The 26,069-nt window shown below is 36.7% G+C and overlaps 1 long non-coding RNA gene across 1 annotated transcript; it reads right to left on the bottom strand.

Annotated features, from left to right (window-relative positions):
• Positions 1 to 10,194: 10,194 nt before the first annotated feature.
• LOC123334575 lies at positions 10,195 to 25,234 on the bottom strand. The gene is made up of 2 exons (XR_006552598.2): positions 25,154 to 25,234; positions 10,195 to 10,881 (listed from the first exon to the last, which is right to left on the bottom strand). It is a non-coding gene; the product is annotated as an uncharacterized LOC123334575 (long non-coding RNA).
• Positions 25,235 to 26,069: the final 835 nt, after the last annotated feature.

Genomic DNA, 26,069 nt, shown 5'->3' with positions numbered 1-26,069 from the left:
AAAATTTATTATAATACATTTTTCTATCATGTAAGATGTCATATCCTATGGATAGGCTCCTAAGGCCACTTACAAAAGCATAATCACTGGTCAAAACTTACACAGTGCACAGATTTAATAATTTATTGTTTTCCCTAATTTCTTCTATTAGACAAAATATTGAGCAATTTTTTTTTGCTATGTTTGTGTCAACAGACAAGGAGGAAAGCAAAGCCTACCTTGTTTTGCTTTCACTTAGTATAAATATATGTGTGTGTATATATATATATATATACACACACACACACACACACACACACACATCATACACATATAAGAATATGGTAAATACCAACTTACATTGATTATATTTTGTGTAGCCAAGGATGGAGAAGCTCCATACAGTTAGCAAAAACAAGACTGGGAGCTGACTGTGGCTCACATCATGAGCTTCTTACTGCAAAATTCAGGATTAAATTGAAGAAAGTAGGGAGAACTGCTAGGCGGTCCAGGTATGACCTAAATCAGATCAGATCAGATCAGATGAGTTGCTCAGTCATGTCCAACTCTTTGCGACCCCATGAATCGCGGCATGCCAGACCTTCCTGTCGATCACCAACTCCTGGAGTTCACTCAGACTCACGTCCATCGAGTCAGTGATGCCATTCAGTCATCTCATCCTCTGTCGTCCCCTTCTCCTCTTGACTCCAATCCCTTCCAGCATCAGAGCCCTTTCCAATGAGTCACCTCTTTGCATGAGGTGGCCAAAGTACTGGAGTTTCAGCTTTAGCATCATTCCTTCCAAAGAAATCCCAGGGCTGATCTCCTTCAGAATGGACTAGTTGGATCTCCTTGCAGTCCAAGGGACTCTCAAGAGTCTTCTCTAACACTACACAGTTCAAAAGCATCATTTCTTCGGCGCTCAGCTTTCTTCACAGTCCAACTCTCACATCCATACATGACCACTGGAAAAACCATAGCCTTGACTAGATGAACCTTTGTTGGCACAGTAATGTCTCTGCTTTTGAATATGCTATCTAGATTGGTCATAACTTTCCTTCCAAGGAGTAATCATCTTTTAATTTCATGGCTGCAGTCACCATCTGCACTGATTTTGGAGCCCCCCAAAATAAAGTCTGACACTGTTTCCCCATCTATTTTCCATGAAGTGATGGGACCAGATGCCATGATCTTCGTTTTCTGAATGTTGAGCTTTAAGCCAAATTTTTCACTCTCCACTTTCAAATTCATCAAGAGGCTTTTTAGTTCCTCTTCACTTTCTGCCATAAGGGTGGTGTCATCTGCATATCTGAGGTTATTGATATTTCTCCCAGCAACCTTGATTCCAGCTTGTGTTTCTTCCAGTCCAGTGTTTCTCATGATGTACTCTGCATAGAAGTTAAATAAACAGGTTGACAGTATACAGCCTTGAGGTACTCCTTTTCCTATTTGAAACCAGTCTGTTGTTCCATGTCCAGTTCTAACTGTTGCTTCCTGACCTGCATACAAATTTCTCAAGAGGCAGGTCAGGTGGTCTGGTATTCCCATCTCTTTCAGAATTTTCTACAGTTTATTGTGATCTACACAGTCAAAGGCTTTGGCATAGTCAATAAAGCAGAAATAGATTCTTTTCTGGAACTCTCTTGCTTTTTCCATGATCCAGAAGATGTTGGCAATTTGGCCTCTGGTTCCTCTGCCTTTTCTAAAACCAGCTTGAACATCAGCAAGTTCACAGTTCACGAATTGCTGAAGCCTGGCTTGGAGAATTTTGAGCATTACTTTACTAGCGTGTGAGATGAGTGCAGTTGTGTGGTAGTTTGAGCATTCTCTGGCATTGCCTTTCTTTTGGATTGGAATGAAAGCTGACCTTTTCCAGTCCTGTAGCCACTGCTGAGTTTTCCAAATTTTCTGTCATATTGAGTGCAGCACTTTCACAGCATCATCTTTCAGGAATTGGAATAGCTCAAGTGGAATTCTATCACCTCCACTAGCTTTGTTCGTAGTGATGCTTTCTAAGGCCCACTTGACTTCATATTCCAAGATGTCTGGCTCTAGGTGAGTAATCACACCATCGTGATTATCTTGGTCGTGAAGCTCTTTTTAATACAGTTCTTCTGTGTATTCTTTCCATCTCTTCTTAATCACTTCTGCTTCTGTTAAGTCCATACCATTTCTGTCCTTTGTTGAACCCATCTTTGCATGAAATGTTCCCTTAAATAAAATCCCTTACAATTATACAATGGAAGTTACAAATATATTCAAGAGATTAGGTCTAATAAACAGAGTTCCTGAAGAACTATGGACAGAGGTTTGTAACATTGTACAGGAGGTAGTAACCAAAACCATTCTCCAGGGGGTGGGAAAATACAAGGCAAAATGGTTGCCCAAGGAGGCCTTACAAATAGATGAGAAAAGAAGAGATGCAAAAGGCAAAGGAAAGAAGGGAAAATATACTCATCTGAATGCAAAGTTCCAAAGAATATCGAGTAGAGATAAGAAAGTATTCCTAAGTGATCAATGCAAAGAAATAGAGAAAAACAATAGAATGGAAAAGATGAGAAATCTCTTCAAGAAAATTAGGGCTACCAGGGGAACATTTCATTAAGATGAGCACAATAAAGGACAAAAAATGGTATGCACCTTATAGGAGCAGAAGGTATCAAGAAGAGATGGCAAGAATACACAGAAAAAGACTATTCAAAAATGTCTTAATGACCTGGAGAACCAAGATGGTGTGATCACTCACCTAGAGCCAGACATCCTGGAGTGTGAAGTCAAGTGGGCCTTAGTATTGCTATGAACAAAACTAGAGGAGGTGATGGAATTCCAGCTGATCTGTTTCAAATCCTAAAAGATGATGCTGTGAAAGTGCTGTACTCAATATGCCAGCAAATTTAGTAAATTCATCAGTGGCCTCAGGACTGGAAAAAGTCAGTTTTCATTCCTATTCCAAAGAAGCACAATACCAAAGAATGTTAAAACTACCACACAATTGCACTCACTTCACATGCTAGCAAGATAATGCTCAAAATCCTTCAAGTTAGGCTTCAACAGTTCATGAACTGGAAAATTTCCAAATGTACAAGCTGGATTTGGAAAAGGCAGAGGAAGAGGAGATCAAATTGCTTTTTCTATGATCCAATGGAATTCCAGGAAAACATCTACTTCCACTTCATTGTCTATGCTAAAGCCTTTAACTGTGTGGATCACAATAAACTGTGGAAAATTCTTAACGAGATGGGAATACCAGACTACCTTACCTGCCTCCTGAGAAACTTCTGTGCATTTCAAGAAGCAATAGTTAATACTTAGGAATATATCTACCTAAAGAAACTAAAGACCTATATATAGAAAACTATAAAACACTGGTGAAAGAAATCAAAGAGGACACTAATAGATGGAGAAATATACCATGTTCATGGATTAGAAGAATCAATATAGTGAAAATGAGTATACTACCCAAAGCAATTTATAGATTCAATGCAATCCCTATCAAGCTACCAATGGTATTCTTCACAGAGCTAGGACAAATAATTTCACAATTTGTATGGAAATACAAAAAACCTCGAATAGCCAAAGCGATCTTGAGAAAGAAGAATGAAACTGGAGTAATCAACCTACCTGACTTCAGAATCTACTGCAAACCCACAGTCATCAAGACAGTATGGCACTGGCACAAAGACAGAAATATTGATAAATGGAACAAAATAGAAAGCCCATAGAAAGAGATAAATCCACACACATATGGACACCTTATCTTTGACAAAGGAGGCAAGAATATACAATGGATTAAAGACAATGTCTTTAACAAGTGGTGCTGGGAAAACTGGTCAACCACTTGTAAAAGAATGAAACTAGAGCACTTTCTAACACCATACACAAAAATAAACTCAAAATGGATTAAAGATCTAAACGTAAGACCAGAAACTATAAAACTCCTAGAGGAGAACATAGGCAAAACACTCTCCGACATACATCACAGCAGGATCCTCTATGAACCACCTCCCAGAATATTGGAAATAAAAACAAAAATAAACAAATGGGACCTAATTAAACTTAAAAGCTTCTGCACAACAAAGCAAACTCTAAGCAAGGTGAAAACACAGCCTTCAGAATGGGAGAAAATAATAGCAAATGAAGCAACTGACAAACAACTAATCTCAAAAATATACAAGCAACTCCTACAGCTCAACTCCAGAAAAATAAAGGACCCAATCAAAAAATGGGCCAAAGAACTAAATAGACATTTCTCCAAAGAAGATATACAGATGGCTAACAAACACATGAAAAGATGCTCAACATCACTCATTATCAGAGAAATGCAAATCAAAACCACTATGAGGTACCATTTCACACCAGTCAGAATGGCTGCAATCCAAAAGTCTACAAGCAATAAATCCTGGAGAGGGTGTAGAGAAAAGGGAACCCTCTTACACTGTTGGCAGGAATGCAAATTAGTACAGCCACTATGGAGAACAGTGTGGAGATTCCGTTAAAAACTGGAAATAGAACTGCTTTATGACCCAGCAATCCCACTGCTGGGCATACACAGAGGAAACCAGAAGGGAAAGAGACACGTGTACCCCAATGTTCATCGCAGCACTGTTTATAATAGCCAGGACATGGAAGCAACCTAGATGTCCATCAGCAGATGAATGGATAAGAAAGCAGTGGTACATATACACAATGGAGTATTACTCAGACATTAAAAAGAATACATTTAAATCAGTTCTAATGAGGTGGATGAAACTGGAGCCTATTATACAGAGTGAAGTAAGCCAGAAAGAAAAATACCAATACAGTATACTAAGGCATATATATGGAATTTAGAAAGATGGTAACAATTACCCTGTGTACGAGACAGCAAAAGAGACACTGATGTATAGAACAGGCTTTTGGACTCTGTGGGAGAGGGAGAGGGTGGGATGATATGGGAGAATGGCATTGAAATACTTATGATATAATATATGAAATGAGTCGCCAGTCCATGTTCGATGCAGGATGCAGGATGCTTGGGGCTGGTGCACTGGAACGACCCAGAGAGATGGTATGGGGAGAGAGGAGGGAGGAGGGTTCAGGATGGGGAACACATGTATACCTGTGGCGGATTCATTTCGATATTTGGCAAAACGAATACAATATTGTAAAGTTTAAAAATAAAATTAAATTAAAAAAAAAAAAGAAGAAGAAGAAGAAGAAGCAATAGTTAGAATCAGACATGGAACAAGGACTGGTTCCTATTGGGAAAAAAGCATTGTTACCTTGCTTACTTAACTTACATGCAGAGTACATCATATGAAATAGTGGGTTGGATGACTCACAAGCTGGAATCAAAATTTCTGGAAGCAACCTCAGATATGCAAGATGATACCACTCCAATGGCAGAAAGCGAAGAGGAACTAAAGCACTTCTTGAGAGAATGAAAGAGTAGAGTGAAAAAGCTGGGTTAAAACTCAACATTCAGAAAACTAAGATCATGGCATCTGGTCCCATCACTTCATGGCAAAGAGATGGGAAAATACAGAAACAGTGATAGACTTTATTTTTCTTGGGCTCCAAAATCACTGCGGACTGTGACTGCAGCCTTGAAATTGAAAGACGTTTGTTCTTTGGAAGAAAAGCTATGACAAACCTAGACAGCATATTAAAAAGTAGAGACATTACTGTGCTGACAGAGGTCTGTAGAGTCAAAGCCATGGTTTTTCCAATAGTCATGTATGGATGTGAGAGTTGGACCATAAAGAAAGCTGAATGCCAAAGAATTGATTCTTTTGAATTGTGGGGCTGGAGGACTCTTGAGAGTCCCTTGGACAGCAAGGACATCAAAACAGTCAAACCTAAAGGAAATCAACACTAATATTCATTAGAAGGATTGATGCTGATTCTGAAGTTCCAATACTTTGGCCACCTGATGTAAAGAGCTGACTCATTTGAAACGGCCCTGATACTGGAAAAGATTAAGGGTAAGAGGAGAAGAGGTGACAGAATATCAGATGGTTGAATGGCATCATCTACTCAATGGACATGAGTTTTGGCAAAATCTGGGAGATAGTAAAGGACAGGGTAGTGTGATGTGCTATAGTTCATGGGGTCACAAACAGATGGACACAACTGAGTGACTGAACAACGATAACAACATATAAGAAGTTTGTGTGTGAATAAATCTGTCATCTGTGGCTGAGTAACAAAGTATCCCAAAACTTACTAATGGAAGACTATGATAATTTATTATTTCTTATAACTCTAGATCTTCTGATAATCCCACCTAGACTCACATAAACAGCTGTTTCTGGCTGACGGTTTATTGGGGACTGGACTTAGCTGTGTTCTTTCTCCATGTGCTCTCTCATGCTTAAGGAAGCTAATCCAAGTGTCTTCATTTGGAGCAGCATCATTTCAAAAGATCAAGCTCCAATGTGCTCATATATTAGTCTTCTGCTTGCCATGTTTGCTAATGTCTCTTTGGCCAAAGTAAATCAGGTGGCCAAGCCCGGTGTCATAATGGGAAGGGGCAATCAACATATGAGTGTATGGCTACCAAGAGCCATGGTAAAGTGAGGGCCACTAGTGTAAACATATAGTATCAATTCAGTTCAGTGGCTCAGTCATGTCTGATACTTTACGACTCCGTGGACTGCAGCACACCAGCCTCCCCTGTGCATCACCAGCTCCCAGAGATTGCTCAAACTCATGTCCATTGAGTCAGTGATTCCATCCTACCATCTCACCCTCTGTCATCCCCTCCTCCTCCTGCCTTCAATCTTTCCCAGGCTCAGGGTCTTTTCCAATGAGTCTGCTCTTTGCATCAGGTGGCTAAAGTACTGAGCTTCAGCTTCAGCATCAGTCCTCCCAATGAATATTCAGGACTGATTTCCTTTAGGATGGACTGGTTTGTTCTCCCTACAGCCCAAGGGACTCTCTAGAATCTTCTCCAACACCACAGTTCAAAATCATAAATTCCTTAGCACTCACTATACTACAAACATATAGTATAGTAGGGGGGAAATTACTACTTTGAAATAACTTTGTTTAGACAAAATTATACTAGAGGAGTATAACCAGAATATCTGATTTTTTTTTTTTATAGTAGGGCAGATTTCAGGCCATGAAAAGTCCCTATTTTATTACTTTATAATGATATTTATAATAAAAATAATCAGCAAGAGCTTTACAAAGAAACACAGTACTTATATTTAGAAGGAGGAGAGTATAATTATTATTGACCACTCACTATGTGGGCTTCCCCAGTGAAAGCTAACGGTAAAAAACCCACCTGCCAATTCAGGAGATGTAAGAGATGAATGTTCGATTCTTGAATAGGGACGATCACCTGGAAGAGGGCATGTCAATCTACTCCTGTATTCTTGTCTCATGGGCTATGATCCATAGCTTCACAATGAGTTGGACATGACTGAAGCAACTTAGCATACACGGACTCACTATGTACTTGGTACTTAATCAGCCAACCTATATATGTTCTCATTTAATTTAATCTGACAGACTACAGTAATTTTTTGTTAAATAGAATTGATGCAAAATGTAATCCTGAATGCTCACTCATTAAGCATTGTGCTTAACATTTCATCATTCATAATAATAAAGACACATAAGTTCTAAATAAAACTAACAGTTTTATTAACAGTCATTGGGACATTTATGCTTTTGCCTTATAAAGCAGTTAGAATTGGTTCACTCCTGAGTAGCAAAGACCACAGATAACAGTTGCTTAAACAAGACAATAGCTAATTTCTTTCTCATAGAGAAATCTGGACACAAGCAGTGAAGGGTTCAGCTCTCCTGCTCTGAAGATTCAAGTACCCAGGCTCTTTCCAACTTATTTTCATCCCTAGCATTGGGCACAGGTCCACACTTTGCTGAAAGGGAAGCTGGGAAATGCTGTCCTAAGCTTTTTCTCTTTGTACTTATTTGTTCTGACTAAAGTGAATGGAGAATGGATATCAGGAGACAAAGACAATCTTGGCTTCTCCTTATATGCATGACATGCTCCATCCCTGGTGTCAGAGATACAATCCCTAAAGAAAAGAAAGTGAAGTCACTCAGTAGTGTCCAACTCTGTGCGCCCACGTGGACTGTAGCCTACCAGGTTCCTCTGTCCATAGGATTTTCCAGGCAAGAATACTGGAGTGGATTGCCATTTCCTTCTCCAGGAGATCTTCTCGACCCAGGGATTGAACCCGGGTCTCCCACATTGTAGGCAGATGCTTTAGCGTCTGAGCCACCAGGGAAGTCAAATTAAGACACTCTCCTTCAAGCAAGATTCGAACCAGCGACCTAAGGATGGTGGTGGACATTCGTCTACAGTCCTCCGCTCTACCATGGGCGCTATCGAAGAAGGGAGCTTAATAATAATAATAATAATCCCTAAGAGTACTCTTATTTCTCTAATGCTGATTAAGTTAAACACATTTGGCTTTATTAACACCATATTCTCACCATCACATTTCATGATATGAAGAAAGTCAATCCATTTGTAACTACAGAACTAGTTTCATGCTGAACTGTTAAAATAGGCAGTCACTGTGAGTCATTGAAATTCACATGAAGTGAGAAGGCATCAAGTGGAAAGTCAGTCCATCAAGCAGTATCTCAGCGGACCAGGATGCATTAAGGAAGTGGGGGAGGGTGACTAATCAGCAGGGTGGGTGGAAAGGTTGGTTTAGAAAGGAAAAAAAAAAAAAAAAAAAAATATATATATATATATATATATATATATATATTTAAAGGAAGTTTTCTAGTAAATTAAAACTAAGGGAAAATATTATTCCTTTACTTTTGAGGCAAAGGTGGTTCATTGGTTTTTTAGATATTCCTTTTCCATTGACTAAATTACCACAAGATTTATTAACTTTTCTCACTGTCTTTCCTATGCATTTCTTCAGCAACTTATACAAACTTGTGCATATTGGATTTCCTTTGATGCTAATCCAGGTCCTACTCAGCTGCAGCATTCTTTCTGGGCATCCAGGGTATTCCTGTGCCCTCAAAGGGGGATAGCTGGCACTGATGAAGGCCTCTCAAGGGAAGGAAACCTCAAGGAAGGAAACCAAAGATTCTGAGGGTTAAAATAGACCACATTTTCAAGGAGTATCCACCACAAGTTACAGTTGTAGCATTTTCCCAATTCATCTTAGCTATTTCCAAGATTTCTTAAGTAAAGTTTATTTATTCAATTCAGTTTATTGGATCAAAATGATTTTACTATGAGAACCATTTTATTTAAACTTTATCCATAGCTTTATGAATACTTGTCTCTGTCTAAATAATATCATTTGGCCAGTTAGTAACTTAACCAGGCTCTGAAAAAAGGAAATTTAGCTGCAGACCAATGCAATGGCTGATTCTAAAGAAAACCATTTCTACTCTAAATCTCAGTTCTTCTGTCAATTACAATGACTGAAACTCTTGCACATTTCTTCAAGCAGCCCTGCTACACTGATTGCCACAAATTAGAGGTCTGCATCTTCCCTGTGGGGCATCCTGTTGGAACATATAGATTTCCTATTGAGTTGCTGGGGCTTCACTTCAGGTTTGCACAAGAGCCAATTTAAGCAGTTTGGAGCAATATATGCAATTCTGATGCATAGTCAGCATTGGAACTGTCTTATCAGGATGAATATGAAGAGGAAAAAGGCCTATCCCCTGTCACACAGAGTGAACACTGTAAGCTGGCAACAACGTGCAGGCAGAGAGCTTATAATATTACCTGCCCATTCTAAATCCAACTTTTTCATCTATAAAATTGGGGGATAACACCTAACTTTCATGATGATGTGAATTAGAGATAATACCTGTGAAATATCTACCATAGTATCTGAGATACAATACTTAGTTTTTATTATTGACATAAAAACTGAAAGAAATGGTTTAGAAAATGTAGAAAATCAAGTATTTTTATTTAAAAACAATATTCAAAAATTGAGTCTTGTTAAGGCCTCAAATGTGCCCTCTTATCTAATTAAAAGTAGCATTAATAAACACTGAGATGTTTTAGGAAGTTTGATAAATTTCTGATTTTTCTATTAAGATTGTTTTTTTTCCATTCAAGTAATGTCAATATTCAAAATCTTTTGCCAGAAACACATTTTTAATTTGTCTGAAGATGTACTAAGTCACTCAGCTGTGTCCACTCTTTGCTACCCCATGGACTGTAGCCTGCCAGGCTATTGGTTGGAGAGAAAGAACAACAGCCAAATATAATGTCTAGATCCAAGATTGAGGAGCTAAATGGATAAGGATGAAATTTACTAACCCAGAAAACACAGAAGAAGAAAAAGTTTGGAGTTAAAGATAATAAGAGGCCTTAAAAATAACCAAGCTAAGATGTCCAATAGGCTGAAACACATGCTTGAGTTTCTGTTCAGGAGTCTGGGCTGTGAAAAAGTCTTGAAAATTGCTTAGCAAAATACGTAGTACATAGTGAACATTCAATAGGAGTCAACTACTTTTATTAATAGTAATATTGAGTGCTTAGAAATGTAACCAACACAGAAAAGACTCTAAGAGAACTAAAGCCAACCAGACATTGAAAAGTTATTCATTTTTGAAATGGTGGTAAATTTATGCCCAATGAAAATATAAACAAAATCCATTTTTTTTTAATAAGGAAATTTCCTGTACTCTTATGCCTCAGGTGGGAGCATCCTAGTCAAGGCTTCCACTAATTGTTTAACTTCTGGTAACATACACTTCTCTCCTGTAGTTAGTCAATTGGTTCTCAAAGTTTTCCAGGCCTTAGCTTTAATCTCTTTTAGTAATGAAGAGTGATGTCATCATCATGGCAGAACCGAGTTTCCTACCATCTTCCCACTAAAGAACATTGATGAACAAAGACAAGAGATTCTTTGTGCAAATCCAGGAGTCCAGCACAGATATTCCAGCACACTGTTAGATAAACAAACAAAAAAAAAACAAAATTGGATGCATTGAAGAGGGTAAGAGGAACAGTTCGCCTTTATCTACATGACCCCTTCTCCCAAAGGCAGCATCACTCTGATACCAAAGCCAGATAGGAACACTAGGCAAAAAGGAAACTAGAGGAAAGCATCCCTAATGAATATAAATGTAAAACATTTTAGCAAAATTCTAGCAAACTGAACTTAACAGCACATTAAAAGGATCATACACCATGGTCAAGTTGGATTAATCCCTGGGATTCAAGAATAGTTCAACATCTGCAAATTAATCACTATAATATACCACATTAACAAATGAGAGACATAACTTATATGATCATTTCCATATATGTAGAAAAAGCATTTTGACAAAATTCAGCATTCTTTAATAATAAAAACTCTTAAAAGTTGTGCATAGAAGGAATATACCTTAACATAATAAAGACCACATATGAAAATCTCAGTTAACCACCTGCTCAGTGTTAAAAGTTGGATTTTTTTCCTCTAAGATGAAGTGTCTCTGTTTACAGATGATATCATTTATATGCAAAAATTCTAATGCATCTACCACAAAACAGAACAGTTAGCCTCACTGGATACCTAGGAGATAGTTTAGTTCCACACAACTACAATAAAGTGAATATCCAATGAAACAAGTCACATAATTTTGGGGGGTTTCCAGTACATATAAATGGTATACTTACACTATATTGTACTCTATTAAGTTTGCTATAGTATTATGTTTAAAAAACAATAAAAATAGCTTGGATATGAAACATACAATGTGAGGAATATAGTCAATAACTACATAATATCTTTTGTATGGTGACATGTTGTAAATGAACTTATCATGATGATCAGTTTGAAATGTATAGAAATACTGAATCATTATGTTGTGCAGTTCAGGAACTAATAGTGTTATAAATCAATTAAGGAGGGTTCAGGATGGGGAACACATGTATACCTGTGGCGGATTCATTTTGATATTTGGCAAAACTAATACAGTTATGTAAAGTCTAAAAATAAAATAAAATTAAAAAAAAATTAATTAAAGGATAATTGCTGTACAACGTTTTGTTGGTTTCTGCTGTACAACAGCATGAATCAGCCATAAGGGTATATATGCTCTCTCCTATCTCCCCCATCCCACCCCTCTAGGTCATCACAGATATAGGCTGGGCTCCCTGTGTTATATAGCAGCTTCCCACTAGCTACTACTTTATACATGGTAATGTATATATGTCAATTCTACTCTCTCAATTTGTCTCACCCTCTTTTTCCCCACTGTGTCCAAAGACTGTCTTCTAGTTCTGTGTCTCTTATTCCCATCCTGCAAATAGGTTCATTGGTACCTTTTTTCTAGATTCCATATATATGCATTAGCACGCAATATTTGTTTTTCTCTTTCTGACATAATTCACTCTCTATAACAGGATCTAGGTTCATCCACCTTAGTTCAAATGACACAAATTCACTCCTTTTATTGGATGAGTAATATTCCATTGTATATATGTACCACATCTTCTTCATCCTTTCATCTGTCAAAAGACATCTAGGTTGCTTTCATGTTCTGGTGATTGTAATTAGTGCTACAATGAACACTGGGGTACATTTCTTTTGGATTATGATTTTTTTTTTCAGGGTATATGCCCAGTTGTGGGATTGCTGGGTCATATGGCAGCTTTATTCCTTTTTTTTTTTTTTTTTAAGAAAATTCCATACTATTTTCTTAGTCACTGTATCAATTTATAGCCTCACCAACAGTGCAGGAAGGTTCCCCTTCACATCCTTTCCAATGTTTATAGTTTGCTGATTTTTTAAAACAAAATGATAGAAAATGCGATCAGATTTGTGATTACCAGAGATGGAGGGCAAGGGCAGTATTTGGTTGAAGGGGTCAAAAGATATAAACTTCCAGTTAAAATAAATGATAAATAAGCAACAGGAATATAATGTACAACATGGTAAATAATTAACACTTAATTATGCACCATTTGTATGTTTCTTGTACAACACAAATTATATAAGAAAGTTAAGAGAATATCTCATTACAAGGAAAAAAGTTTCTTTTTAATTTTATACCTATATGAGATGATATTGTTGTTGTTGTATGGTTACTAAGTTGTGTCTGACTCTTTTGCAACCCTATGGAAAGTCACCCACCAACCTCCTCTGTCCGTGGGATTTCCTGGGCTAGTATACTGTAGTGGGTTGCCATTTCCTTTTCCAGGGGATCTTTCTGACTCAGGGATTGAACTCAGGTCTCCTACATTGCAGATGGATACTTTACCACTGAGCCACGTGGAAAACTCCATATGAGATGATGAATGTAAACAGAAGTTGTAATAGTCGATTCATGGTATATGTGAATCAAATCTTATGCTATGTATCTTAAACTTATACAGTGCTGTATGTCAATCAGTTCAGTTCAGTTCAGTCACTAATCGTGTCCAACTCTTAGAGACCCATGAATCGCAGTACGCCAGGCCTCCCTGTCCATCACCAACTCTCAGAGTTCACTCAGACTCCTGTCCATCGAGTCAGTGATGGCATCCAGCCTTCTCATCCTCTGTCATCCCCTTCTCCTCCTGTCCCCGATCCCTCCCAGCATCAGAGTCTTTTCCAATGAGTCAACACTTTGCATGAGGTGGCCAAAGTACTGGAGTTTCAGCTTTAGCATCATTCCTTCCAAAGAAATCTCAGGGCTGATTTCCTTCAGAATGGACTGGTTGGATCTCCTTGCAGTCCAAGGGATTCTCAAGAGTCTTCTCCAACATCACAGTTCAAAAGCATCAATTCTTCGGTGCTCAGCTTTCTTCACAGTACAACTCTCACATCCATACATGACCACTGGGAAAACCATAGCCTTGACTAGACGGACCTTTGTTCGCAAAGTAATGTCTCTGCTTTTCAATATGCTCTCTAGCTTGGTCATAATTTTTCTTCCAAGGGGTAAGCATCTTTTAATTTCATGGCTGCAGTCACCATCTACAGTGATTTTGGAGCCCCCCAAAATAAAGTCTTACACTGTTTCCACTCTTTCTCCATCTATTTCCCATGAAGTGATGGGACCAGATGCCATGATCTTCATTTTCTTAATGTTGAGCTTTAAGCCAACTCTTTCACTCTCCTCTTTGACCTTCATCAAGAGGCTTTTTAGTTCCTCTTCACTTTCTGCCATAAGGGTGGTGTCATCTGCATATCTGAGGTTATTGATATTTCTCCTGGCAATCTTGATTCCAGCTTGTGCTTATTCCAGTCCACCGTTTCTCATGATGTACTCTGCATAGAAGTTAAATAAGCAGGGTGACAATATACAGCCTTGACGTACTCCTTTTCCTATTTGGAACCAGTCTGTTGTTCCATGTCCAGTTCTAACTGTTGCTTCCTGACCTGCATACAAATTTCTCAAGAGGCAGATCAGTATCCCCATCTCTTTCAGAATTTTCCACAGTTTATTTTGATCCACACAGTCAAAGGCTTTGGCATAGTCAATAAAGCAGAAATAGATATTTTTCTGGAACTCTCTTGCTTTCTCCATGATCCAGTGGATGTTGGCAATTTGATCTCTGGTTCCTCTGCCTTTTCTAAAACCAACTTGAACATCTAGAAGTTCATGGTTCACATATTGCTGAAGCCTGGCTTTGAGAATTTGAGCATTATTTTACTAGCATGTGAGATGAGTGCAATTGTACAATAGATTGAGCATTCTTTGCAATTGCCTTTCTTTGGGATTTGAATGAAAACTGTCTTTTCCAGTCCTGTGGCCACTGCTGAGTTTTCCAAATTTGCTGGCATATTGAGTGCAGCACTTACACAGCATCATCTTTCAAGATTTGAAATAGCTCAACTGGAATTCCATCACCTCCACTAGCTTTGTTCGTAGTGATGCTTTCTAAGGCCCACTTGACTTCACATTGCAGAATGTCTGGCTTTAGCTGAGTGATCACATCATCGTTATTATCTGGGTCATGAAGATCTTTTTTGTGCAGTTCTTCTGTGTATTCTTTCCACATCTTCTTAATACCTTCTGCTTCTGTTAGGTCCACATAATTTCTGTCCTTTATCAAGTTCATCTTTGCATGAAATGTTCCCTTGGTGTCTCTAATTTTCTTGAAGAGATCTCTAGTTTTTTCCATTCTCTTGTTTCCCATTCTCTATTTCTTTGCATTGATTGCTGAGGAAGGCTTTCTTATCTCTTCTTGCTATTCTTTGGAACTCTGCATTCAGATGCTTATGTCTTTCCTTTTCTCCTTTGCTTTTTGCTTCTCTTCTATTCACAGCTATTTGTAAGGCCTCCCCAGACAGCCATTTTGCTTTTTTGCATTTCTTTTCCATGGGGTTGGTCTTGATCCCTGTCTCCTGTACAATGTCACAAACCTCAGTCCACAGTTCATCAGGCACTCTATCATATCTAGTCCCTGAAATCTATTTCTCACTCCCACTGTATAATCATAAGGGATTTGATTTAGGTCATACCTGAATGGTCTAGTGGTTTTCCCTACTTTCTTCAATTTAAGTCTGAATTTGGCAATAAGCAGTTCATGATCTGAGCCACAGTCAGCTCCTGGTCTTGTGTTTGTTGACTGTATAGAGCTTCTCCATCTTTGGCTGCAAAGAATATAATCAATCTGATTTCAGTGTTGACCATCTGGTGTTGTCCATGTGTAGACTCTCCTCTTGTGTTGTTGGAAGAGGGTGTTTGCTATGACCAGTGCATTTTCTTGGCAAAACTCTACTAGTCTTTGCCCTGCTTCATTCCATATTCCAAGTCCAAATTTGCCTGTTACTCCAGGTGTTTCCTGACTTCCTACTTTTGCATTCCAGTCCCCTATAATGAAAAGGATATCTTTTTTGGGTGTGAATTCTAAAACGTCTTGGAGGTCTTCATAGAACCGTTCAACTTCAGCTTCTTCAGTGTTACTCGTTGGGGCATAGACTTTGGTTACTCTGATATTGAAATGGTTTGCCTTGGAAACGAACAGAGAACATTCTGTTGTTTTTGAGATTGCCTCCAAGTACTGCATTTCGAACTCTTTTGTTGACCATGATGGTTACTCCATTTCTTCTGAGGGATTCCTGCCCTCAGTAGTAGACATAATGGTCATCTGAGTTAAACTCACCCATTGCAGTCCATTTTAGTTTGCTGATTCCTAGAATGTCAACATTCACTCTTGCTATCTCTTGTTTGACCACTTGCAATTTGCCTTGATTCATGGACCTGACATTCCAGGTTCCTATGCAATATTGCTCTTTACAGCATCGGAACTTGCTTCTATCGCCATCCACAACTGTGTATTGTTTTTGCTTTGGCTTCATCCCTTCATTCTTTCTGGAGTTATTTCTCCACTGATCTCCAGTAGCATATTGGAGACACCTACTGACCTGGGGAGTTTCTCTTTCAGTATCCTATCATTTTGCCTTTTCATACTGTTCATGGGGTTCTCAAGGTAAGAATACTGAAGTGGTTTGCCATTCCCTTTTCCAGTGGACCACATTCTGTCAGGCCTCTCCACCATGACCCACCGGTCTTGGGTGGCCTCATGGGCATGGCTTGATTTCACTGAGTTAGACAAGGCTGTGGTCCTAGTGTGATTACATTGACTAGTTTTCTGTCAATAGTTGTGTCAATAGAACTGGAAGGAAAAATATTAAAAACAGGATTGTTTAAAAATAATATTCTTGGGAAAATGACCCCACTGGACTTGCTTGATAAGTGTTGGCAAGGATGTGAATGAAAAGAAATCCTTCTGCATTGTTGGTGTTGGCGGGAATGTAAACCAACCAGTACAACCACTATGGAGAACAGTATGAATTTTCATCAAAAAATTGAAAGTAGAATTATTATGTGATCTAGCAATCTTTCTGGATAAATTTTTGAAAGAAATGAAATCAGTATCTTGAAAAGATGTTTCCAGTCTCTCATCTTAATTGCAGAATTATTCCCCAAATGCACAAGACATGGAGGCAATCTAAGTGTCCATTGATGGATTTATGGAAAAAGAAAATGTGATATATGTAATATTAATAATAATATTAGAAATGTGATTCATATATAATATATACACACTCAACTATTAAATTAAATCCTGTCATTTGTGACAACATAGATGGACCTAACAGATATTATTCCTAATGAAATAAGTTAAAGAAATATAAGTACTGTTTGATCTCAAATATCGAATCTAAGAACATTGAACTCATAGAAACAAAGTAGAATGGTGGTTTTCAAGGGCTAGGAGTGAGGATAGGAAAATGTGGGATGTTGGCCCCAAAGTACAAATTTGCAGTTATATGATGAATTTATTCTGGGGACCTAGTTTACAGCAATGGTGACTGTAGTTAACAATACTCGATGACAGGGAGACTTCAATTTATTGTGTTTCACTTACTGAACTTCACAGATATTACATTATTTTATAAATTTAAGATTTGTAACAATCCTATATTTTTAGATACTGGTTAGCATTTTGTTTTTTTTAGGTGTTAATACTATCGTACATTTAATAAGCTACAATCTAGTGCAAACATAACTTTTATATTCACTTGGGCACCAAAAGAGTCATATTATTCACTTCACTGACATATTTGCTTTAATGCAGGGATCTAGAACCAAATCCACGATATCTCTGAGGTGTGTCTACACATATTTGAAAGCTGAGATGAGAGTAGATCTTAAATATTCACCACACACACACACAATCATAATTAGCTGGTGGATGTGTTAACTAACTTATTGTAATAGTGTTCTTGCAATAAGTATGTATATCAAATCATCCGTTTGAATATACAAAATAATTAAATTATATACTTTAAATTTACACAATGTTAGATTTAATGATATAACATATTTAATAAATTAAATGTATATTTAAAAACAATATATAACATTATATTTAATAAAGCTAAAAGAAAATAAATTTTTTAAATTTCTCACATTAATGACAGTCATAAAATGACCAAAAAAAATCTTAATCATCTGAAAAGGATAGAATCAAACAGACACTTAGAAATGTTGTTTACAATAGACAAGGTTAAATCATGAACACCTTTCTAAGGTCAGTGATCAGAAAAAGTCTTTCCACCCCTACAGACACTGAGGATAAGGCAAGATGGGACTAAAACACTGGCATGAGTTGGCATGAAGGATTTCAGTTTCCAAAAGTTTTTCTGTTGTTGGAAATTATATTTATTTTCTGACTATCTGAACTCCTTTTCCAATAATCTTATGTTAAGAGGGCTGATAATCTTACTAGCCCCATATTTCAGACATTACCAAAATTCCAGGAGAAGACATATAGACAGGGAAAAACAAAAATCCTGGAATTAATGACTCAGGGAACTTGTGAAGTGCATTAATGTGACAGTTACATTGTAATGAAATCATTTAGGAAATGTAATGCTGTGGCATCTACCATTTGTTTTCTCCACATCATAAGACCCTCAGCAGAAAAATCTGTATTGGAGGACAGACTAGATTCTTAGTTCAATTAAGAATGTCTTAGTCTTCTTTATAGTAACATCAAGTATTTATTTTTAATCATCAATCATAATGGAAGATCTTATTTTCATTATCCATCATTTATAAAACTAATTCATAAAAGTCATACCCTAGTACTTGGCCAAAAAAAAAAAAAAAAAAGGTTTTGCCTTAATGCCACAAATTTCTTAAGGCATTCCATATTCCTCACAAAATATTTGAACTCTTGGGAACACTGTAGTATAACTTTGAGTTTTTTTTTTTTTTTTTTGTCAAATAATATCATCCCATTTTGTATGATACTAATTTACTGTATTTCATTTGAATAGCTACTAATGTTCATGACCCCAGTTACAGGAATAAATATATAACCTAGACTTGGACAAGGAAAGCATAATATTTCCCTAGGACAGGACAGCTTAAGGATGGTCATATGACAAATTCAGATTCAATAGAATTCGTTCTAGGATATGAGGAGAATCAGATGGGGAAAAAAGGCAAGTTTTCTTTTATATTTGTCCTCAGAGACTAAAAATCTGATACTAAAGGCAATGAGGTTACCTCCACATAAAGAGAGATATGGTTCTGATGGGATCAGTAGAGCTTCTGGATCAAGCTGTCCCTCATGTTACCCCTGGACTTTTTAGCTTCATAAGCCAATATTTTACTACTGTTCTTTCTGCTTGAGCCATTTTAAGTGCTTTCATCTCCTGTAACAAAAATAATTCTAACCAATAACTATGAGATTTGATCTTAAGAGTGACATGAGTTAACTGTAGAGAACTAAGCAAATTCAGTAACAAGTTCCTTTGCAGTCAAATGGCAAACAAAACACACATATAGAAACCCAAACCACACACCATTTATCTGTTTACATACAATAAATATACTAGTAATTTTGTACATATTTCTTTGAAAATCAATGACAGATGGATATTAAAGAGATAACAGATAGATGATAGATAAATTGATAGAGACAAACAGATTCACTGATGATCTGCCTGGATTGACACATATGTGGTAATCCAAATTTCATCTGGGCTTGGAAAATTCTGATTTTTAACCTTAGCTCTACCACTACTCAGTCTCAGTTTTATTATATGTGAAGTAAATGTGACAGAAATGGAACCTACCTTCTAAGCTTTCATAGGGAATCTGGTGGGCTACATCCATGGGTTGCAAACAGTCGGACATGACTGAGCGACTAACATTCTCACCTAAGTAAGATAGTGCTTGTAAAACTCTGTCTAAAGTGGGTGTTCAGTAAACATTAGATTTTAGGTATTATTTACTCTTAGATGACACTAAGGTAAATATACATCTATTTTTGCTGGATATAAAGAAAAATGGAAAGTCATAATAGGCAAATATAAGACTTTCTTGATTCTTTCTGATTGGACAAAGAGCCAAATCTTACTAGATTTATCTAGTAAAAAATTTATAATTTTTTTTTAATGAAATATAATGTAGTTGCAACCTGGCTATATATATGGCTTTAAATATTTGAATTTGTTATTACCTCTACAGGATGAATTATTTTAGCCTTTGGTTATACTGACTAGAAATGTTTGGAGAATTTAGAGCAGTTTCCATATTCTCTTTGATGTAATTTTTTTGTTGTTGTTGTACTAAATAGCCAACCCCTATCTGCAGCAAGATTAACTGTTTTGCTTTTGAGAGAGGAAAGATAACAATGACAACAGCATTTGACATTTTAAAGGGAGCTAGTATTTTGGGACAGGAAAAAGGGAGATGATTTAGAATATGAATCTTCTCACTGTATTCTCATAAGTTTCACTGCCACACCTACCAGCACCTATAAAAAAGTAAGTCACTCCATATATCTAATATTCATCATAATTTATCCCACAAAAAACTAACTTAGATCCATAGAACTCACTTGATACTTTTAAAAAGATAAATACAAAATAAAATCAAAATTATATTCTGTCATTTTAAACATGAAAAATCCTTTATTAAAATTCTGAGATTTTAACACATTCAATAAAGTTTTCCTTCAGCACAAAAGTATTCTCACTTTTTGTCCAGTTGATTTCCACTTTACGTCAGTTTATAATTGAGGGAACATATAAATCCTGATGATAGAAAAATATTCCCATTTGACACATTAGCTTGGATGAAGACTTTATGGTTTGATCTTCACAGCTAAGAATTACATGAACTGTAATAGAAATAAATACTGAAGTAGGAGCTAAGAAATGCAGAGATATGAATGAAAGAAAATGAGACTGTTTTGTTGGATTTACTTTCATTCTTACTGCACTTATAATTTGCATATCTCCATGTTTCCAATTCTTTCCAGGAGCAAGTTGAAAATCAGATATGCAGCTTTATGAAGAAATCTGATCAGTCAGAAGAGAATGTCTGCTTACTTCCTCCCTCCCCCACCAGTTCAATTCATTTTAGTCCTTATTTCTCCAGGAGAATGAAAATAGGAGCTTCTTCCTTTCATCTTCAACTATAATCTCACAGCTGGTGCTGCCAATATTTTTGTCATGAAGATTCTTAACAAAGATGAATTAACTCCAACCCTGCTCTCCTTGATTTTTCCACTCATTATCTGCTTCTTTGCTAAGCCCAGAATCTTTCTGACAATCCATCTGAAAATAGTGTTGTATATTTGGCTCTAAGTATACATAATGAGACCTGGTTTCTGGAGAAGCTAGTGGTGGGGCTGCAAGAGGAAAACTCTGATTCATCTGGTCAGATCAACACACTCACTGAAGCACTGACTCAAGCTTGTCCCCTTTCCTGTGCATCACACAGGGCAGGAATGGACATGGTGGAGCTTCCATTATGCTATTAGGAAGAGGAGGGCAGGGGAGAGAAAAATTAAAGTGAAATGTAAATGGGGAAAAAGCAAGATATGTGCTCTTTCAGTGTCGATATTTTGTGGGCGGATGACCTCAGAACGGAAAGATTTCCCCCTGTAGTTTTGGAGTTAAACTTTCAATTCATTATTTTGGCAATAATAATAATAATAATATAAATAAACATTTGCAATGCTGAATATCATTAAATACCATAAGGTTTATTTGAAAAAAATATATATATAGCACCTTTACATAAAATTAGAAAAACAATGATTTTTATTATTGAGGTAAAATTGACATATTTGTTTCTGATGTACATGATTTGATTTTTGTATATATTGCAAAATGATCATCATCTTAAGACTAACACCAATCACCGTATTTAATTACACATGTTTTTTCTTCTGATGAGAACCTTTAAGATCTACTTTCTTAGCAACTTTCAAATATGCAACATAGAGTTATTAGCTGTAGTCACCATACTGTATATTATATTTCCAGAACTTATTTACCTCTTAACTGGAAGTTTGTTTGTACCTTTTGATCCCCTTCACCCATCTCACCCATTCTCTACCCCTCACCTCTGGCAACCACCAATCTGTATGAATGAGTTTGAGGTTTTTGGTGTTTTTTTGGATTCGACATATAAGTGAGAACACACAGTATTTATCTTTCTCTGTTTGACTTGCTTGACCTAGTACAATATTCTCTAGATCTATCCACACTGTCACAAATAACAAGATTTCATGATTTTTATGACATATCTCATTATATATATATATATATAATATATATATATATATTCATCCATCAATAACTCTTAAGTTTGCTCTGATAACTTGATTATTGTAAATAATCCTGCAGTAAACATAAAGGTGCATATATCTTTTAGAATTAATGCTTTGTTTTTCTTCAGAAAAATGCCAGAAAGTGGGATAAGTTGATCATATAGTGATTCTATTTTTAATTTTGGGGGAAACTCCATACTGTTTTCTGTAGTGACTGTACCACCAATTAACATTCTCACCAATAACATACAAAAGTTCCCTTTTTTCTACATCCTTGCAAGTGCAAGTTCAATAACAGGCAAAAATGAACATATGGTACAGAAATTAGGATTATTGTCTCTGGGGAGGAGGTAGTTATAGTGTCTGAGAAAGGACCCAAGGGCAACCTGTAGTATTTGCCATATTCCATTTCTCTATTTGGGTATTGATTCCATGAATGTGTTTCCTTTGTGATAATTCATCAAGCTATACTTGTTTCATTTGATCATTTCCGTATTTACATTATACTTCAAAAATATTTATTTTAAACAAAGCATTAATAAAATAAACTCTAATTAGGACTTTATTTCTGAGAATTAGTTTTGTGAAGTCTTGCCTTACAAAGGAAGCATTTCCAGCAACTCACTGAGACTGCATCAACAAACAGTACAAATCAGGAATCAGGTTACTTAGGTTCTAGTTTCACCCTGATGCAACTAGTTCTCTTATTAGAACTGCTGCTGCTGCTACTGCTAAGTCGCTTCAGTTGTGTCCAACTCTGTGCAACCCCATGGACAGCAGCCCACCAGGCTCCTCTGTCCACAGGATTCTCCAGGTAGGAATACTGGAGTGGGTTGCCATTTCCTTCTCCACTTGTTAGAAAAAGTCATGTCAAATGCTAGGTCTTTATATCTCCTTTGGAGAAGGAAGGTATTTAAGCTAATCTTTAACATTCCACTGAACTCTAAAAGTCTTGTGGTTCCAAATACTCACCTTATTTAGATGTATGCCAATTTCTGAGTCATGTGAGGCAAAGTCTTTCCTTCTAACCTGGTTACAGTAAAATCCAGGAGGGGAAAAGGTCAGGGTTAAGAAGAACATACTATATGGTATGTTGGCAAAGGGCTTATTTACAAAAGCACATGATATGTTTGTGACATGTGAAATATAAAGATGAATTTTTTTTCTTCCTTACCATGTGACATTTTAAAATCAGAAATAGTGTTTATAGAACCACCTCCCCAATGCCATATCTGTTCAAAACCTTTCTGACCTTTGCAAGTTTAAGTTGTGGAATTCTGAATGTGACTTTAAAAGTAAACTAGTAAAGACTACAAAGATATTTGGCCATGCAGTTAAAAAGACAAGTTTCTGAAAAACCAGAAAACAACCAGATAAGCATCAAAAAATGATAAAGGTCATGTTGACTATAGAACAGATTACTGTTTGATAAAAGAGTTAATTACCCCATATTTCATTTTTAAAAACAAAGCAACCTACTATCTTAATTAAATGCTCAAGATGGGAAAAAAAGTGCCTTTTTTTTTGCTGTTGTTTTAATTCATTTTCTTTGTGACATGAACATGACAATTTGTTGAGAAAAATGTACCCTCTATTTTATTCCTCTCTAAAGTCTGTGCAGGCTGCTGGGGTCTCCTGTATGTTGTAACTCTTGTTTTAGCCACACACAGTTGATGGAGACAGGTAATTAACTTCACTATTGTCTGAAGTTTTCACCATGAGATCACTGTCTGTCAAGGCAGTGTCTTCAAGACCAGGTCCATGTTTCTCACACATAGAGTGATTTGCCTTTTCAAATCTCTGAGTTGGTTTCTTGGGACCCAGTAATGAGATTCCAAATTAGGAAAGAAGTCAAGCCTGTTTTATTGTCACCATGCTTATGTAATTTATATAGAGAGTACATCATGCAAAATGTTGGACTGGATTAAGCACAAGCTGGAATAAAGATTTTGGAGAGAAAGATCAATAACTTTAGATATGCAGATGACCACCCTTATGTCACCACCCTTATGGCAGAAAGCCATAAGGAGAATTAAAGAGTCACTTGATGAAAGTGAAAGAGGAAAGTTAAAAAGCTGGCTCAAAACTAAACATTAAAAAAACTAAGATCATGCCATCCAGTCCCAACACTTCATGGCAAATAGATGGGGAAATAATGGAAACGGTGACAGACTATTTTCTTTAACTCCAAAATCACTGCAGATAATTACTGCAGCAATGAAATTAAAAGAAACTTGCTCACTGGAAGAATAGCTATGACCAACTTAGATAGCATATTAAATAGCATAGACATTACTTTGCCAACAAAGGTCCATCTAGTCAAGGCTATGGTTTTTCCAGTGGTCATGTATGGATGTGAGAGTAGGACTGTGAAGAAATCTGAGCGCCAAAGAATTGATGCTTTTGAACTGTGGTGTTGGAGAAAACTCTTGAGAGTCCCTTGGACTACAAGGAGATACAACCAGTCCATTCTAAAGGAGATCGGTAATGGGTGTTCATTGGAAAGACTGATCCTAAAGCTGAAACTCCAGTACTTCGGCCACCTCATGTGAAGAGTTGACTCACTGTAAAAGACCCTGATGCTGGGAGGGATTGGGGGCAGGAGGAGAAGGGGACGACAGAGGATGAGATGACTGGATGGCATCACCGACTTGATGGACGTGAGTTTGAGTGAACTCTGGGTGATGGTGACGGACAGGGAGGCCCGGTGTGCTGCAATTCATGGGGTCGCAAAGAGTTGGACATGACTGAGAGACTGAACTGAACTGAACTGAACTGAGCGACTGAACTGAGTGAATGTGAAATGAATTTTTCACATTGCCAACTTACCTTACACATTTTCCTTTCAGACTAATTATTTTAAAAATAATAATAAAAAAAGAACTATTCAAAGAAGATCATACTTTCAGCAACTGGTTTACCTGCCTCTCAAATTGCAGGACACAAAATGTATTCATACAGTCTTAAATTTAGGAATCTACAACTGTATTGTTCCTTGTTCTTCACACAAATTCCTCATTATTTTCTGTTCCTCCCTTTTCTCTCTAATCCCAGTTTTCTTCACCTCCTCAGCACGCCCGTCATAAATGTTTTCAGTCTGAATATTGCAAAAATATCACCAGATAAGGCTTCTGCCACAGTTATTCCAAATTTCCTTACCAGGGTCATTCCAAATTTGGGTTCAAGTAGCCTTGCTGCAGATTGCACTCTCTTGGACTTGTGTTAAACTGCCTTTTACTGGGGGAGGGGAGAAGAGGGAGGCAGTCATGCATTAACTTCTAACAAAAAAGTCTGGGAAAAATTTTATCTACATTTATCCAAATGATAAGTTTACTCTTATACTATTTTTTAACAATAATTGTTATTCTCATGTGAGTTATAAAAGAAATACCAATGATTACAGAAATAATTCAAATTAGACTTCATTGATTTTTCTCTATAGTCTTTTATTTTAATACCATATCATAATTAAGCATTATGCTTATGTCATTATGATTAATGCCAGATCATAGTCACTATGTTTATAATTATTAAACCATGGTTTTAATATTTAAAAGACTGGGCAACTAGACAAATATTAACATATTGATTTCCTTTCTCTAAAAAAGAGCTAAAGGTATGTTTTACTATTTTTATTCTATAACAAAGTTTTAAAATTTTGTTCATTCATTTATTTTATTTATTTAAACAGTATTTATAGAAATTGATGGGTTCAGGGTAGGTTGCCCCCAAATATACCATTTTTTCCTATCGATTATTTTGAATTAAAGTTACTTGAAAATCAGCCAGCGCAAGAAGGACACTACTCTCTATCCCCCGCAAAGCAAAAACAAAACTCCCAAGTGAAAGCCACCCTCTCTGCATCTGGAAGTAGAGAGACATCTTCATTGCCAGAAACAGGGATTCAGCACCGAGAGGCTATGTAAACAAAATCCGCTTAGTTTCCCTGCTAGTTACTATTCAAAGCTAAGTCTCGTTGTCTTTAAAATTCTTCACAAATTTATTGCTCCTTTGTCTAAAAGGAATAAAAGTTGCCTGATTTAGTCATTTCTTTGTCTCATATTTTTATAAACTT

Source organism: Bubalus bubalis, chromosome 7, assembly GCF_019923935.1.
Source record: "Bubalus bubalis isolate 160015118507 breed Murrah chromosome 7, NDDB_SH_1, whole genome shotgun sequence".
NCBI classification, from domain to species: Eukaryota; Metazoa; Chordata; class Mammalia; order Artiodactyla; family Bovidae; genus Bubalus; species Bubalus bubalis.
The sequence above is the reverse complement of the archived record's forward strand: the minus strand, read 5'-3'. Positions and strand labels throughout refer to the sequence as shown.